General features: G+C 32.2%; 1 long non-coding RNA gene across 8 annotated transcripts in view; it reads left to right on the forward strand.

The window, feature by feature from the left end:
• The window catches only part of LOC111168920 (uncharacterized), an 89,872-nt gene that overhangs the window by 53,000 nt on the left and 17,445 nt on the right, over positions 1-19,427 (forward strand). For all 8 annotated transcript variants that reach the window (XR_016395196.1, XR_016395197.1, XR_016395195.1 and 5 more), the window contains one exon: positions 8,657-8,774. This is a non-coding gene — a long non-coding RNA (uncharacterized LOC111168920). The remainder of the gene's footprint in view (positions 1-8,656; positions 8,775-19,427) is intronic.

Here is a 19,427-nt window from a genome sequence, read left to right on the forward strand (position 1 = left end):
TTTGCACTGAGTAAAAAAAGAAAACACAACATATCAAATTTATGAAATGAATCTAAAGCAATACCTAAAGGGTAATTTTTGTCATTAAACGCTTAAATTAAAACAAAACACAAAGGTCTCAAATCAATATTTTAAGCTTCCACCTGAAGAAGCTAAAATAGAAGACCAAACCAAAGCCAAAACAAGCAGATGGAAATAATAAAATAATATACAATATATTTCTAGAGTATCTATGGTAATAGAATGTGGGATTTGTTTCAAATTATTTACTTTACTCTCAAATATAGATTTTCTTTAAGCTTATCAGCATTCAAACATTAAGAGACAAACAGAATTGACAGAATTTCTATAATAAAAGGTAATTGTCAAAAAAGTTGTATTTTTATTTTTTTATTTGTTTTACAATTTATTTATTTATTTGAATTTTATTTTATTTATTTTTTTATACAGCAGGTTCCTATTAGTTATCTATTTTATACATATTAGTGAATATATGTCAATCCCAATCTCCCAATTCATCCCACCACCATCCCACCCCTGGCAAAAAGTTGGACTTTTTAATGTGATACATCTTTATGAGGATGGAAATGTATCTTAAATATTGCTCAGCCAACTAAATACACAAGGTCAAATTTGGTTACTTCCTCTTGGAAAATAAACCTTCATAAAGCTTTCATAATGTTGCAAATAGTCCATATTTTTCTCACATAGATTACTTTGAGACCTGGATTATTCAATAGAGAATCAAAAAGCTGTCCAATTTTAGACTCGTATTTAATAATTCTAAAATCTATGATGTGTGAGTTTATTTGGCTTTAAGAAATAAGATCCAAATGAAATTCCAAATCAAAGTTTATAGAGTTATATTTAGTTTTTTAAATTACTTGCTATTGTACATAGACTTTATTCTAGTTTATAAAAATGAGAGCTATATTAATAAACACAAGTTACAGTTTGACACATTTTATGACTGGAAAATAATCTAATCATGGCTAAAAATCTCTTAAGCTTGGCTCAGATATTTTGGCATTGAAAAATGAAAGATTTTCATTAGATACTAATTAACATAAATTTGTGGCAATGTAAGTCTCCTTTTTGTCATTTTAATTTCTAGAACCTCTGTTTAACTAACAGTAAAAGACTAATATAGCTAGTTAAAAATCATTATAGCCTCTATTAATGACAGATGTTTTAGGCCATACAAAATTGTTTGTTTCAACTTGTATTTCTTATGGAATTAAGTAATACATTTTTCATACTGGGATTCTTATTACTTGACACTTTAATAAATATAGTTGTAAGAATCTCAGGACTGTATCATTCTCAATTCAGTGAGCATTTATGATACAGGTATATATTCTCTACATTTTATCATTAATAACTAATGGGTTATTACCACCAGCCAACATTTGTTAAATTTACTCATAAGTAAGGTGATTTATCATTAGATTCTCTAGCTGCAAAAACTTTTAAAATAGTAAGCTTCGGAAAATGGAAAGAGAGAAAATATAACACACATTAATCCAACCTTTCTAAAGAGCACAGTGTGCACTGAAAATCAGAATTTAGATCATTCATAAAAGTTCCCTGCAAGAAGCAACAAACATAATAATTAAATTAACTAAGGAAAGACCCCCCCAAAAATACAGAAATCAGAGAAGAATTAAATGTAAAAGTGTAGTTGTAAATAAAACTAAATTTGAAATAAGATTTTGCTGTCATTATTGATTCAATCTGAATGCACCTCTTAAAATACCACAGTTAGTTCTGTTTCCAAGAATGACAGCTGATATTTTTCATACTCACATGCTCAATTCTAGTTGAAGTATGTGCTGACCAACTTTGCCATCTTTGACCTTTCCTTTTCATCTAATCTATCAATATAAGAAAAAGTCAACAAGTATAAACTGAAGTTGAACATATTTTCAGCACCAAACAGTTTTAGAATGGTATAACATCATTTAAAGCTGTGGAACCAGAACACTCTAACTGGTCAGTTTTACCTTTTCTCAGTTCAGATAAGCTTTACAATAATTTTTTTTATAAAAGTATAGTTGATGTACAATATTATGTAAGTTACAGGTGTACAATATAGTGAATCACAATTTTTAAAGGTTATACTCTGTTTATAGTTATTATAAAATATTGACTATATTCCCTGTGTTGTACAATATATACTTGTAGCTTATTTTATACTTAATAGTTTGTACTTCTTAATCACCTACCTCTATGTTGCCCCTCCCCCTCCCCTCTCTCCACTAGTAACCACTCGTTTGTTCTCTATATCTGTGAGTCTGCTTCTTTTTTTATTATATTCTCTAGTGTGTTGTATTTTTTAGATTCCATGTATAAATGATATCATACAGTATTTGTCTTTCTCTGTCTGACTTATTTCACTTAGCATAACTCTCCCAAGTCCATCCATGTTGCTGTAACATGACTGAGTGGTATGCCATTGCGCGCGCACACGCGTGTGTGTGTGTGTGTGTGTGTATTCACCACATCCTCTTTGTCCATTTATCTGTTGATGGACACTTAGGTTGCTTCCATATCTAAACAATTGTAAATAATGCTGCTATGGGGCTTCCCTGGTGGCGCAGTAGTTGAAAGTCCGCCTGCCGATGCAGGGGACACGAGTTCGTGCCCCGGTCCGGGAAGATCCCACATGCCGCGGAGTGGCTGGGCCCGTGAGCCATGGCTACTGAGCCTGCGTGTCCAGAGCCTGTGCTCCACAACTGGAGAGGCCACAACAGTGAGAGGCCCGTGTACCGCAAAAAAAAAAAAATAAAAAATAATAATAATAATAATGCTATGAACACTGGGGTGCATGTATCTTTTCAAATTAGTGTTTTTGGTTTTTTCAGATATATACCCAGGAGTGGAATTGCTGAGTCATATGGTAGTTCAATTTTTAGTTTTGAGAAACTTCCATATGGTTTTCCACAGTGGCTGTATGAATTTACATCCCCACCAACAGTGCACAAGGGTTCGCTTTCCTCCACGTCCTCACCAGCATTTGTTATTTGTGTTCTTTTTGATGATAGCCATTTTGACGGGTGTGAGGTGATATCTCATTGTAGTTTTAATTTGCATTTCCCTGATGATTAGCGATGTTGAGCATCTTTTCATGTGCCTGTTGGCCATCTGCATGTCCTCTTTGGGAAAATGTCTTTTCAGTTCTTCTGCCCATTTTTCAACAGGGCACAACCATTTATTTTTGAAAGGTATCTAATGTTATCAAAGACAAAAGCCTCAGGAACCCCAAAACCAGATAGACCAGAGAAACATTCTACATTACTTCTTATTCCTTCCTATGTATGGGACACCATACTAAGGTCCTCTTGATGGAAATAATACATTGTATTTACTCTAAAGCAATATAAGAAGAGGGTAACTTCCCTCCTTTTATGGCATGGTTTTTATATAACTTGTTTTCATTTATTCAACAAATACTAAATGTCTATTAGTTATTTATTAAGTACCAATGTAGTCCTTGGTACATAATTTCTAAAATATTAACTCATCTTCTTGCCTGAAGGGTTTCTTTCAAGTTTTACAATTAATTTAAAAGTTAATAATCTTGGGTTTTTGTTATGTTATTGTTTTGTAAATCTTAACAGGGCCCATGGTTAAAAACAATAAATCTTTTACCTGACATATAAATGAACTCAAGTGGGTTTGTAGGACAGTCAGGAAGTCAGCCTGACCACAACAGCTGAAATTGAAAGGAAAAGTACTAGAAATTTATTACATGATGGAAATTAAAGGATAGGAGTACCAAGACATGAGTAATCAATAAAGATAAATGCAAGAGAGAAGCCAAAGAGAATAAAGTAACAAAGGAAATTCCTGGATCTAAAAAGTATATTATGGATAGTATTCATGAGAAAAATTTCAGAAGAGAGGACTACTTGAAAAGAAGTTCATTTATTTGACCAGAGGAGTTGTCATAGTTACATTTATCACACATAATGATTCACTATTACAACCTAATCATCCAGTGGTTCCTCTGAATATAGTGTATCCTCTTTTTTTCTTTTTAAAAATAGCTTAATAATATATATCCTGTTACTTTTAGACACATCTTTTTGTAATTAAGATCACTTGAACAAAAATATATTTATTCTACTCTGACAATATCTTAAGTTTCACTTCAATTCCTTTAACTATAGCTTAATTCAAGTGAAAGTGAATTAAATACTTTTATATTACAAATAGAAAATATATTATGATCTATTTTTCTAAAATAGTTCTCATTCATATTTCTTTATCTAGATGGAATAGCTTTATTATTTCATCTAATTATATCAATAATATTTACACAACATAAAACTTTGAAAAGAGACACACAAATTTAAAGAAAGTAAAAATCACCAGAATGGGAAAACTTTTATTAATATTATGGTGTCTATATCTTCATGCATTTCTTTAACTTTTTTCATTTATCTTTAATAGTGGCTTAATGTTGTCATGTATATGTCTCTTGTCATATGGATATTAAGTAACCATAAGGATTGGAAGAATCTGCCAAGGAATACTTCATGGATCTTTAAAGTAGCTTAAGTAATTATATAAACCATGCCTTTTCCATTTATGTAGACACCTTGTGAAAATATTTTTTCCAGAAGTTGATAAAGGAAACATACTTTCTGTTTGATAGTTTTGAATAGTTAAACACAGTGTATTAAATACAAAAGCTAAATCCATATCTCATAATAAACACAAAAGCTAAAAACTGCACAATAGATGCAGCTTTTATTAACTGTTTCTACTGATAAGGGAAAAGAAGTTGAAAACTGAGTAGGAAAGTTCAGTGGGAACCAACCATTATTAAAGATCTGCAACATGTCAGGAACTTTAACATCTCATTAATCTTCACAAAAATCCTCTTCCTTATGAGGAAATAAATAAAAGTTTATTTGATTAATATGAAAGTATACAACACAATCTGGTGCCCACAGGATGAATCTCAGCCAAAGATGTATTTTTAGAATATTTTAATTACTTGCCAAACTTAAAAACCAGAGGATTGAACACAGAAATACATATATCCACCTTCTCTTGGAAATCAAAAGATCTAGTAACACTGAGCATGGAAACAAGTGACTTCCAGTTTGGATGAGGCACAGACATCCAGATCACCAAGTCCCCATCCTGCCAATTTCTCATTTCAGTTTTGCTGGGTCATTGTAGGCTTTTAAGTTTGTGATCTGGCTTTGAGAAAATTATCCGGCTTTATATTTTTAGTAAGGCACAAGGTTAAAAATCAAAGCCAGGTCTGTTTCTCTCCGAAGGCCTTGCTCTCATTTATGGCTCTGGTTTAAGTTTTTTTGTGTATAAAGATGTTCATTGAGATTTTCCATAAATGATTCTGATTTGTCCCCTGCTTCAATTCCACTCCTGGGTATATATCCAAAAAAAACCAAAAACTCTAATTTGAAAAGATACATGCACCCCAATGTTCATAGCAGCATTATTTACAATAGCCAAGATATGGAAACAACCTAAGTGTCCATCAACAGATAAATGGATGTAGAAGATGTGGTATATATTTACAGTGGAATACTACTCAGCCATAAAAAGAAAAATGAAATTTTGCCATTTGCAGCAACATGGATGGATTTGGAGGGTATTATGCTAAGTGAAATAAGCCAGAGAAAGACAAATACTGTACAATATCACTTATATGTGGAATCTAAAAAATACAACACACTAGTGAATATAACAAAAAAGAAGCAGACTCACAGATACAGGGAATAAACTAGTGGTTACCAGTAAGGAGAGGGAAGTAGGGAAGGACAATATAGGGGTAGGTGATTAAGAGGTACAAACTATTATGCATAAAATAATACAAGAAAATATTGTACAACACGGGGAATATAGCCAATATTTTATAATAATTATAAATGGAGCATAACCTTTAAAAATTGTGAATCACTATGTTGTACACCTGTTAACATATAATATTGTACATCAGCTATACTTCAATTAAAAAAGAGGAAAAAAGCTTTTTTAGAATTCTAGCTTTAGAAATTTTTCTTAAAATCATTAAGCCTTCCTTTTATTTTAGATTATTCAATTTGTATGAATACATACATCTTCTTAAAAAAAAAAAAGAAACACTACTGTAAGCAACATATTCCTGAACACCAAAGTTTTATCATAACCATTTTTAGCTCAGTTATTTACTTTTCCCATATATTGTCAGAATAAAATTTTGACTCAAGTCAAAATAAAATTGGAGAATCATAAGTTAATATCAATATTGTTCTACCTCATTTAGGTATACCTTGTAATTCTATGAAATGCACAGGTAATGTTTCAGGTAAATTAAAAACTTTAATTTCAGTGAAAGCTGTAAATGATCCACTTTGCATACAGATTCCCCTCATGTATCAGTATAATAAACCAAATCTTTATAGTGTTTAAACTTTTTATTAAAACTAACTTAGTTTGCCATGTCATCTCCAAGCACCTTTATGATTTAAGAGAACTTCCAACAGTACCCACACTTAACATCTAAATATTACTGACATAATGGAGAAATATTTCAATATGCATACATTCAACATTGAGCATTATAGATGTAAGTGCAAAGAGTAGATTTTCAGACAATCATGGGTAGAGAGATAGGCTCTTCAGCTTAAAGAGAGTATCCTTGTCAAGATAAGCAGTTTAAATAAATTTATCCCAAATAACCTGGAAACTCCTACATTATCATTGAGGCACTTTGAAAGAGCTGGTCCCATAGTGAGCCACAACAGTTTTTACAAATACTTCTACAAAGTTGGTTTGGCTACTATTTAAATACAGGTGAACCAAGAAAACTAATGAAAATTACTTTGGTTGGCCTTAATTCTACTATAGCCTCTAAGAGCACTCTGCTTTTAAAACAAGTCCCGGATGGCTGGCTTTCTCAGGTTTATGCTGGCAAACATATATCTTCTTGTACTTAAATAAATTAAAGTCATATTACTACTAGGAAAAGCTACTAGTTTACAAAAGAAATGAAATATATCAAATAACATTTTCATCTGGAATAATCATAAAATACTACGGCTGACCTTACAAAGAGGCAGACCTCACAATGTTGAAATATTGTTGAAATAGGCACTAAGTAGTAACATTGACCTCTCAAATATGTTTTAGAAAAATCAAAGAATAGAGGTTCAAGTAAAAAAAATTTCCATAGTAAAATCAGTTTAATGAATTGTAAATTATTTTAGAAAGCCACGTAAGCCCAGAATACTCTAATATGCTACATCATAAAGCTATACTTCAAATGTTTTCCATGTATGTTTTCAACAATATATCATTAGTTTCATTTAAAACAGTTAAAATATATACAGATTTTTAAATTTTAAAAATATTTTGAGGAAAAATCTCAATATCAATTAGAGTAAAATTTAAACTTTAAATCTTTCTGAATGTTCTGTAGTTCCAGGATTATGACTATCTTGATAAAGTAGAAGCCTCTTTCAACTTCTTGTATTTTTATTTCCTGTAGGTAGCCTTTAGCCTCTGTTTTCCTTAACAGAGTCTACCTATAGTAACCACAAATTATGTGGAAACAATGACCTAATAGCATATACCAAAATATTTTCTTCATGAAACTTTTATATAAAATCAATCAGTGTTCAGAAAAGGAGATTAAAAGGTAATTTGTTTACAACCTTTATTTTTAGATGACATTTAAAATCTTTTTCTAGCAATCCAATTGAAAACATTTATATAATTGAGTAGCTGGAATTACATGTCTTCTGAGTTTCTTTCACCCCAGTATTGTGAATAAGATAGATTTAAACTGCTTTATTTGGTATACTTAACTTTCTTATATATCTATATCTAATCATTAATAAACTTCTCTATTTTACCTATTAAAAGGCTCTAAAAATAAAATTGCTTCTATGACATAATTTCCATTTAAAAAAAACAACTTAGCAAAATATAAAACAAATGTATTTACTGAAAATCCCTTTAAACAACAAATAATGTATCTTTCTGTTTTCAGTTAATGATAAAAGATAACACTTCTAATTTCTTCCTTCTACTCATAAATAGTTGATGCTCATTCATGGATGAATTATAGAGAAGGAAATGCCAACATCTTTCTCCTTCAAGGACTGAAATCTTAATTCTTTGGGTAATAACGTGGTGGTACCAGTGATGTTGAAAACATAATACCAATAAATTCCAGCTCCCAGATAGTCATAACAATAAATCAGAAACTATTTTAAGGGTACTGGAAGCTTGGGTACCTCACAAATTATTCAAATGCCATAGTCAGATCTGATAATGTATGTCATAAACATTAAGTGCAAAAATTCTTGGACCAATGAACTATTATAATTTATTTTGTAGGCTACAGAGTACTGAATGAATAAACATAAGAGAAGTTCAAAAACTGGTCACAGTCTTAGATCACAATATGAAAAAAGGATCGAAAGGATCTCTTTGAAATTTCCTAATAAGTAAAGGAAGAAATGAATGTCCCATTAATGGCTAAATCATTACAATATATCTGTAATAAATATGAGAATCTGGAAAACATGCATGGCTGTTTAGCAATAATTTTGTCTAGAATATTTGAAAGTGTGTGACCCTGACTTGGCACACACAAGAATGTAATGGCTTTTGTTTTCATTTTCTTTTTCAGGTAGAATCCAAAGATAGTCTGAGAGCAATCAAAGGTTGTGGTGAGGAACATGGATGTTGAAATGGTGGAAACATGGGTATGACAGCCGATTCTGCCCCTCACTAGCTCTGTAATTTGCGTAAGTTAATCAGCCTTACTAGATATGGTTCAGTTGAAGTAACACGAAATCATTTGATAATTATTGAACATCCATTTGTACTCGGCACCATTCTAGGTGCTAGAAATTCAGCAATGAACAAGACAGACAAGATCTATGATATCATGGGGCTTAAATTACAGTTGTCAGGGCAGGGAAAACAATAACAAGAAAGCAACTAAGATAATTTTATATATTTATATGATAGGTAGTAAGAAATAAAAGTAAATGATGTGTTAAGGAGAGCCTGGGACACTCTTCAGATGAGATATTGTGGAAGCTTCTCTGAGGAGGAGATTTTTGAGGCGAAACCAGAGGAAAATCCTCCTGTGTGACAATCAGGAGGCAGAATGTTCCAAACTGAGGAAATATGCATTTCATTAGAAATCTATGAGGATTATAAAAATGATTGTACAAAGGGCTTAACATAGTAGCTGATACATAGAAAATATTCTACAATCAGTAACTCTAATCAAAAGGAAAATATTTGCTTATCAATGATCTCTATAACACATATAATTTCTATATGGAATATCTTTGAACATAAAAATCACATAGTATATAATTTACATCCTTCTGCTCATCTCTTTGAGATGGATTATTAAGAACTGAACAATATATAATATTGATGGCATTCTTGAAATTCTGGCTATTAATCCCAGAAAACAATATATGGGTAAAAAACCCATATGACTAGAAAGGCAAAGATTGAAGAGGCAAAGAGAAAAATAAATATCATGGAAAGGAAAAGGAAAAAAAGAGGAAATGGTTCTAGATCAGGAGAGAAATAAGGAAGAGGATTTTAGGAATTGCGGTCAAAAGAGGATCCATGAGGCAGAGTCCAGTCCATGTTTATCCACTAACTCACTCTATGTGAAAAGAAGGAAGAAAAGTAAAAGGCGTGTGTTTGTGTACGTGACTGTAGCCTAATATGGCCAGATATCTTTAGTATATTATCTGATTTATCACTTACAACAGTCTTATTTGAACTACTTGTACTCCATTTAACAACTGAGCTTACATATTTAAAGGACCTTAGAAAACTCATTTTCCTAACATGTATAACTAGAATTGATTAGATGATCTCAAATCTTCCCATATAGTTCTAAAAGTCCATGATTCTGATAATAGGAAAAGAAAAGTATCTATGTATAAAGATGATGAATATAAAGGTTCTAAAAAATAGTTGGTCATATGACCTGTCAATCTTTATAAAGACAGGCTTCAAGAATATTTAACTAGGAACTGCATTCCTAAAAACATGAAATTCAGTCTCTTGGGAGATGGGTGAAAAATGAAATATTCAGACAGGGAAGACCTGGAAAGAGGCCGTAGGAGATTTGGGGGGAAATCTGAATAGCTATCCAAACTAATCAAGTTTTATCCAAACCAAATATCCAGGCCTTTTGAAGTTTGCCAGTTACTAATCAAAAACCCAGTAAGCGCTTAGTATCTCAGTTTTAAATAACATCAAACCAACTATCATGTAATATAACAAATAAAGCCAAATATGGATTTTCTCTTAGAGCTGCACAGACACACAAAAATTTGTCTGAAGTAGCTCTAGTCAAGTAAGAGTTTAAGATAATTTTAATTACTCTTATGTTATTGTACTCTTGAAAACATCCCAGTGATTTTTTAAAGGGTTAAGAAAACCAGCTTTCCATAAAAACTGAATTATTAATGATAACTATCTGGAAAATTAATAGTTAAGACTTTGAAAGTATTGTTTAACACTCTATTGCAAACAATATAAAAATAAATTAAGGTTTACTAATGATGAAATGAAAGTCTCAATTGTCCAAGATTCTTATGTCTTGTAGGGCTAGGTAGACAAATTTTGAACCTGAAGTAAATTAATAGTACTGCTTTGATCTTAATGCATTTTATTCTCTCAAAATTATAATATTTTGTCAGAAGCTGTGATATCAATCAGCATTCTGCAACTATGGTGTAAATCAGCTGTTGGCCAACTTTCTTGAAAAAATCTTCAAAATATCCACAAAATTATGGAAGTATTACAAGATAATCTTAACATCTTTTATTGATTTAATTTGACATGAAATAAATATATTACCACAATATGCTACTACTATCATTTTTTCCACTTTCAGTCGACTCATTTCTTTTCCTTGAAGCAAAATTAATGAAATGTCAGAGTGGAAAAACATTCAGTTCTGCTGAAGGAAAAAAATTAATCTTACTGAAACACACATGTTCTCTTTTCCCCAATGCAAGTTCCATATGTACATTATGTTAAAATGAGAAAAAAAATAAAAATCTGTACATGTGTCTGTGTAAACTTATCTAGAAAGGCAAAGGGAAAAGCATTGGGAATTCTGAGAAGATGGTGACTGTGCCTTTATAAGAGGCACCTGCCAGAGCATGGAAGATGGCAAAACTGAAATGATACTTCTAAGAAGCCTCTCAGTCACTTGCTATTATATTTTGCTATTTGATTTCTCTACACTGTATTTATCTTATATTTTCTTGTATATTAAGTGATTACTTATTGTTGGTTGTTTGATAATCTGTCAGCCTCCACCAGAATATAAAGTTCATGACAGCAAACACCTTAACTCTCTTGTTCACCATGTACCCTCAATGGTGAGAATATAATTCACCTTTAATTTGGCAATGAATGAATGCATTATACCAACAAATTTGACAGCCATGAAACTTCAAATATGTAAGAGGGAAAAAAGAATTAACTAAAACTTGATCAAACCAGAAAATTTTTAAGTAAACAAAAATAAAATAACAGCAAAAATAAAATGAGATAGAAGAAATATAAGCAAGCCTTTCAACCATTTCAATAAATAGTAAAAGGTTGCTTTCTCCTACCAAAAGACAGATAACCAAACTGTTTTATTTTTAAAGCAGCTCTTTGTTGTTTTTGAAAACTACATCCAAATCAGTGACAATGGACTATCAAAACTAAAAAAGAGGTAAATGCAAACAGATTTAAAAGATTAGATATTTAATATTTATATTCATAATTAATTAATATTGGATAAAGTAAAATTTAAAGCTAATGACATAGAAATAGAAAAGGGGGACATTGTAACATATTGGCAAAGGATATAATTCATCAAAAAGATAAAATGGTAATACTTTTTAAGCAACAAGAAGCATGAAAATTTAAAAAAATTAAGAACTGGGATAAAAAGATTAACTTGATTAAAATATAATTATAGGAAAATATTATATCTTTTCCAGAATTTTACAGAGTGAGCAGTTAAAATATCAAGAATGTTAATTATTTAATTAATTCAATTAACTGCTTGAATATATAAGTATATATAAAATAGTACATTAAAAACAGAGAACATATATTCTTATGTTCATAGAAAAATATACATCAATTTTACATAACATTTTAAAAATTCTAAAAGTTTTAAAAAGGATATATTTCATAGGTCTCATTCTTTAAATATAATCCAATAAGAGCTTATATTAAAGGATAAAAATTTTATAAATTAAAAATTTTTTTTTAAAAATGGTTCTGAAGAACCTAGGGGCAGGACAGGAATAAAGACGCAGATGTAGAGATGGACTTGAGGACACGGGGAGAGGGAAGGGTAAGCTGGGACGAAGTGAGAGAGTGGCACGGGCATATATTTGGTAGTGACCAAATGTAAAATAGATAGCTAGTGGGAAGGAGCCACATAGCACAGGTAGATCAGCTCAGTGCTTTGTGACCACCTAGAGGGGTGGGATAGGGAGGGTGGGAGGGAGACTCAAGAGGGAGGAGATATGGGGATATATGTACATGTATAGCTGATTCACTTTGTTATAAAGCAGAAACTAACACACCATTGTAAAGCAATTATCCTCCAATAAAGATGTTAAAAAATTTTTTTAATTTTAAAAATTAAAAATTTTCAATAATCCAAGAGAAAAACAAATTATAAATTATTTCAGAAGTACTTAGAAACATTACTCTAGTTCATATGGCACAACTAAAATAAGACTCAGATGATAGCTGAATAGCCTTTATTATCAAATAAAAACAACTTAATGTGAAATAAATATTCACTGACAAACAGTTAAAAAAATTATAATAAACCAAAACAAGAAAAATGGCATCAATAAAAAGAATGTTGAAATTATTGAAAAAGAAAAGACACAAGTAGAAGGATGAACATAAGAAACTGACTTAAGAAAAATAAGAAAATCTGGCCAAACTAATAATCACAGAGGATTTTAGAAATATAAAATCTTTTTACCAATTCAAATAGTTTTCATGGCTGTATTGTATATCACCTTAAAGAACAAATACTTCATATTTATTAAACTACTCTGAATTATAGAAAAAGAAAATTCCTCTAGTCTATTTTACTAGGTAGCAAACCTTGATTCTAAAATCCAATAAAAGATAATCCAAAAGGAAAGGAGAGAAGAAGTGAAAAAGGAAGAGAGAGTGGGAGGGACCAAGGAATGCAGAAAGGAAGGGTAGGGGGTACTGGCATAAAAATAGATATATTGATTTATTGAAAAACTACCATACTGTTACCAAAGGACTTCACCATTTAACATTCCTACCAACAACGCATGAGGCTTCCGATTTTTCCACATCTGTATCAACACCTGTTATTTTCCATTTTCTATTATAACCATCTGAACAAATGCAGAGTGGTATCTTGTTGTGGTTTTGATATGCATTTAACTAATGACTAATGATTTTGAACATTTTTATGTACTTATGGACATTTTTGTATCTCTTTTGGAGAAAAATATTTCTCACATTTTAAAAATAAATTACATTTCTCTGTTTCATTGAGTTGTAAGAATTCTTTCTATATCATGAATACTAGTTCCAAATGATAAAGCTCAATTTATCTACTTTTTTGTCATTGCTTGTGCTTTTGATATCATATCTAAAAAACTTTTGCCTAATCCAAGGTCACAAATATTTTTGCCTCTGTTTTCTTCTAAGAGTTTCATCATTTTAGCTCTTACATTTAGGTCTATGAAGCACATTGAGTTAATTTTTGTATATGGGCTATCATAAGAGTCCAAATTCATTCTTTTGCAACTGGATATCCTTGCACAATTTGTGGAAAAGACTGTTCTTTCCTCATTGAGTTATCTTAGCACCTTTATCAAAAGCAATTGACTATAAACTTAAGGTTTATTTCTAAACTGTTGATTCTATTCCATTAAGCAATATGAATATACTTATGCCAGTATCACACTGTTTTAATTACTGTAGCTTTATAGTAGGTTTTGAAATTGGAAGTGTGAGTCCTCCAACTTTATTTTTCTTTTTCAGTATTGTTTTGGATATTCCAGTTCTCTTGAATTTCCATATGAGTTTTAGGATCAACTTGTCAATTTCTGCAAAAAAGACAGGATTTTGATAGGAAGTATACTTAGATAATCATGTGATTTTTGTTCTGTATTATATTCACATAATATATTACATTGATTGACTTTTGTGTATTAAAACAACCTTGCATTCCTGGACTAAATCTCACTTGGTCATTGTGTATAATCCTCCTCTTGTGTTACTGGATTCAGTTTTCTAGTATTTTCCTGAGGAATTTTGCATCTATATTCATAAGGGATATTTGTCTGTAGTTTGTCTTTCTTGTGATGTCTTTGTCTGGTTTTGGTATGAGAGTTAATACTGGCCTCAAGGAATGAGTTAAGAAGTATTACCTCCTCTGCTATTTTTTGGATATGTCTGTGAGTATTGGTATTAATTTCTATTTAAATATTTGGTAAAATTCACCAGTGAAGCCACTTGGGTCTGTACTTTTCTTGTGAGAATTGTTTGTTGACTAATTAAATTTTTTTGTGTTATCAGCCTATTCAGATTTTCTATTTCTTCTTGCATTAGTTTCAGTAGTTTATGTCGTTCTAAGAATTTGTTCATTTCATCTAGAGTATCTCATTTGTTGACATACAAGTATTCATAGTATTCATTTATAATTCTCTCTATTTCTGTAAGGTGAATAGCGTTTGTTTTTAATTCTTGACTTTAGTAATCTGAGTCATCGCTCTATTTCTTGCTCAGATGAGCTAAATGTTTGTCAAATTCATTGATCTTTTCAAAGAATCAACTTTTGGTTTTGTTGATTTTCTCTTCTGTTTTTCAATTCTCTGTTTCATTTGTTTCTGTTCTAATCTTTATTATTTCCCTCCCTTCTGCTTTATTTGGTTTAGCTTGCTCTTCTTTGCTTTAGTTTCTTAAGAAGAAAGATTAGGTTATTGATTTAAGATCATTCTTTTTCCTTGCTATAGGTAATTATAGATATATATTTCCCTGTAAGGACTGTTTTAGCTGCATCCCATAAGTTTTTGTATGTTGTAGAACTGTTCTTATGAGGTATAAACTGGGGTTCTTTTCAGGAGGTAGTTGTCAGGTAATAAAAATTCAAGGGGGTCTGTGTTTAAACTGGCATCGATCTTGTCACTCAATAAGTCTAATATTGTCACTCAAGAAATATGCAGATTTAAAATGGTCAGTATTCAGTTCTCCAGATTAACATCTCATTCACATGGAATATTCCTACACATTCCTACAGTCTTATAGTTCATACTGCTACTGTCTCCTAAATAGGGAGAAGAAGATAGGGGAAAATTTTTGACAAATATCTCCACTTCCAGAGTCAGCCAAAAAAAAATTTTTTTTTGATCTTTCATTCCATTTTGGAGTTTTAAGATCGATCTCTTATTATTTTATGTATATAATTTTCTCATGAATCCCTCAAATTTACTGCTTTTTGTCCTGGCTCGTACCCCTTGGGGATATAGTATAGTATGTTAAGAATAAAACATGTGACTTGCTCCAAGAAGGATTTGTATTCATAGTCTCAGAAAAAGATGGCTTTCAAAATGTCCAATTGTTTTTCACAATATCTGGAAAGACACTGATAAGGTATCCTAAAAGTAATCAAAATTGAAGTTGCCAAGACTGCTTCATTTACAAGGATTTTTTTACTCTTACTACTGAAAACTGGGTCCTCCTCTAAACGACAGTGTTATTATCTGCAAGTTATGGTGGAGTTTAAAACACTAGGAGAGTTACTTAGAAGAATATTCTAACAGCCACATAGGTCACTGTCTTTATATTTAACTGAAAAGTGTGCAGAAAAATCTACCAGACATTTTTTTATTCATCATTCCCACTGGATTTCTGAGACTTTCCTCTTGAATATCCTACTTACGTCTTGGAAACATTTTTCTTTTCTAATGTGCTTAACTTCTTTTGAGGTTTCACATTTTTAGTGGGCTTTGTCTTTCTCTTTAATTCTCAATAACACTTTTTTGGCCATGATTTACCTATTATCCTGTAAGAATTCACTTGGTTTTCATTCAGTCTAAATAACCTCTTTTGTATACCAAGGAATTTGATCAATTAGAATAATATCAGTTTCAAAATTTATGAAACTTGGAACTTTTTCTTGCTTAGTCTTTTCTTTCTAGCAACTGGCTATTCTCTTGGGTTTTAGTAATCTATATATCAGGATGAAAATGTATACTTTCATTTCTCTCACTGAGTCCAATTTGGCTCCCAGAACCAGGACTCTTTCCCATAGAAGACAAACTCAAAATTTTAATTTCCTTTATCTCATTCTGTGACCCAATTGAAAACAATACTGTAGTCGTTTAAGTCCTACAAACTTATTATACCTAATATTTGACCTGCAGAAAATATAAAGTTTTATTTCTTAAGCAAAAGAAGACACAGGACCCATATCTTGCCATGGAATTTGTTTCTGATTCATTAGAACTTTATACATTCTTCAATTCTTATGTCTAGCCCCAAACACTTTGACAGTGTTTACCTAGACTTCCTTACAATATATAGCTGTAGATTAAAAATGGTAGAAAGCCAAATAATCCTGATATTGTTTTAACATCTTTATTGGAGTATAATTGCTTTACAATGGTGTGTTAGTTTCTGCTTTATAAAAAAGGGAATCAGCTATACATCTACACGTATCCCCATAGCTCCTCCCTCTTGCGTCTCCCTCCCACCCTCCCTATCCCACCGCTCTACGTGGTCACAAAACACCGAGCTGCTCTCCCTGTGTTATGTGGCTGCTTCCCACTAGCTATCTATTTTATATTTAGTAGTATATATAAGTCCATGCCACTCTCTCACTTCGTCCCAGCTTACACTTCCCCCTCCCCGTGTCCTTAAGTCCATTCTCTACAAGTGTGTCTTTATTCCTGTCCTGCCCCTATGTTCTTCAGCACCTTCTTTTTTTTTTAGATTCCATATATATGTGTTAGAATATGGTATTTGTTTTTCTCTTTCTGACTTACCTCACTCTATGACAGACTCTAGGTCCATCCACCTCACTACAAATAACCCAGTTTCGTTTCTTTTTATGGCTGAGTAATATTCCATTGTATATATGTGCCACATCTTCTTTACACATTCATCTGTCGATGGACACTTAGGTTGCTTCCATGTCCTGGATATTGTAAATAGACCTGCAGTGAACACTGTGGTACATGACTCTCTATGAATTATGGTTTTCTCACCGTATATGCCCAGTAGTGGGATTGCTGGGTCGTATGGTAGTTTTATTTTTTTTGTGGTACGCGGGCCTCTCACCATTGTGGTCTCTCCCATTGTGGAGCACAATCTTCGGATGTGCAGGTTCAGCGGCCATGGCTCACCGGCCCAGCCGCTCCACGGCACGTGGGATCCTCCCAGACCGGGGCACGAACCCGTGTCCCCTGCATCAGCAGACAGACTCTCAACCACTGAGCCACCAGGGAAGCCCATTTTTAGTTTTTTAAGGAACCTCCATACTGTTCTCCATAGTGGCTGTATCAATTTACATTCCCACCAACAGTGCAAGAGGGTTCCCCTTTCTCCACACCCTCTCCAGCATTTATGGTTTGTAGATTTTTTGATGATGGCCATTCTGACTGGCGTGAGGTGATACCTCATTGCAATTTTGATTTGCCTTTCTCTAATAATTAGTGATGTTGAACATCCTTTCATGTCTTTATTCGCAATCTGTATATCTTCTTTGGAGAAATGTCTATTTAGGTCTTCTGGCCATTTTTGGATTGGGTTGGTTTGTTTTGATGTTGAGCTGCATGAGCTGCCTGTATATTTTGGAGATAAATCCTTTGTCAGTTGCTACATTTGCAAATATTTTCTCCCATTCTGAGGGTGTCTTTTCATCTTGTTTATGGTTTCCTTTGCTGTGCAAAAGCTTTAAAATTTCATTAGATCCCACTTGTTTATTTTTGTTGCTGTTTTCTTTTCTCTAGGAGGTGGGTCAAACAGGATATTGCTGTGGTTTATGTCACAGAGTGCTCTGCCTATGTTTTCCTCTAAGAGTTTTATAGTGTCTGGCCTAACATTTAGGTCTTTAATCCATTTTGAATTTGTTTTTGTGTATGGTGTTAGGGAGTGTTCTAATTTCATTCTTTTATATGTAGCTATCCAGTTTTCCCAGCACCACTTATTGAAGAGGCAGTCTTTTCTCCATTGTATATTCTTGCCTCCTTCATCAAAAATAAGGAGACCATATGTGTGTGGGTTTATCTCTGGGCTTTCTATCCTCTTCCATTGACCTATATTTCTGTTTCTGTGCCAGTACCATAGTGTCTTGATTAGTTTAGCTTTGTCGTATAGTCTGAATACCAGACGCCTGATTCCTCCAGTTCCGTTTTTCTTTCTCAAGATTGCTTTGGTGGTTCGGGGTCTTTTCTGTTTCCATACAAATTGTGAAATTTTTTCTTCTACTTCTGTGAAAAATGCCATTGGTAGTTTGAGAGGGATTGCACTGAATCTGTAGATTGCATTGGGTAGTATAGTGATTTTCACAATGTTGATTCTTCCAATCCAAGTACATGGTATGTCTCTCCATCTGTTTGTATCATCTTTAATTTCTTCAGTGCTTATAGTTTTCTGCATGCAGGTCTTTTGTGTCCTTAGCTAGGTTTATTTCTAGGTATTTTATTCTTTTTGTTACAATGGTAAATGGGAGTGTTTCCTTAATTTCTCTTTCAGCTTTTTCATCATTACTGTAAAGGAATATAAGAGATTTCTGTGCATTAATTTTGTATCCTGCTACTTTACCAAATTCATTCATTAGCTCTAGTAGTTTTCTGGTAGCACCTTAGGATTCTCTATGTATAGTATCATGTCAGCTGCAAACAATAACAGCTTTACTACTTCTTTTCCAATTTGGTTTCCTTTTATTTATTTTTTTTCCCCTGATTGCTGTGGCTAAAACTTCCAAAACTATGTTGAATAGTAGTGGTGAGAGTAGGCAACCTTGTTTTGTTCCTTATCTTAGAGGAAATGGTTTCAGTTTTTCACTATTGAAAATGATGTTGGCTGTGGGTTTGTCATATATGGCCTTTATTATGTTGAGGTAAGTTCCCTCTATGCCTACTTTCTGGAGGGATTTTTATCATAAATGGATGTTGAATTTTCTCAGAAACTTTTTCTGCACCTATTGAGATGACCATATGGTTTTTCTCCTTCAATTTTTTAATACGGTTTATCACATTGATTGATTTGCATATATTGATGAATCCTTGCATCCCTGGGATAAACCCCACTTGATCATGGTGTATGATACATTTAATGTGCTGTTGGATTCTGTTTGCTAGTATTTTGTTGAGGATATTTGCATCTATGTTCATCAG

Source organism: Delphinapterus leucas, chromosome 12 (assembly GCF_059928025.1).
Source record: "Delphinapterus leucas isolate spDelLeu-1000000601 "Yukka" chromosome 12, BTC_Dleu_Yukka2, whole genome shotgun sequence".
Taxonomy (NCBI): domain Eukaryota; kingdom Metazoa; phylum Chordata; class Mammalia; order Artiodactyla; family Monodontidae; genus Delphinapterus; species Delphinapterus leucas.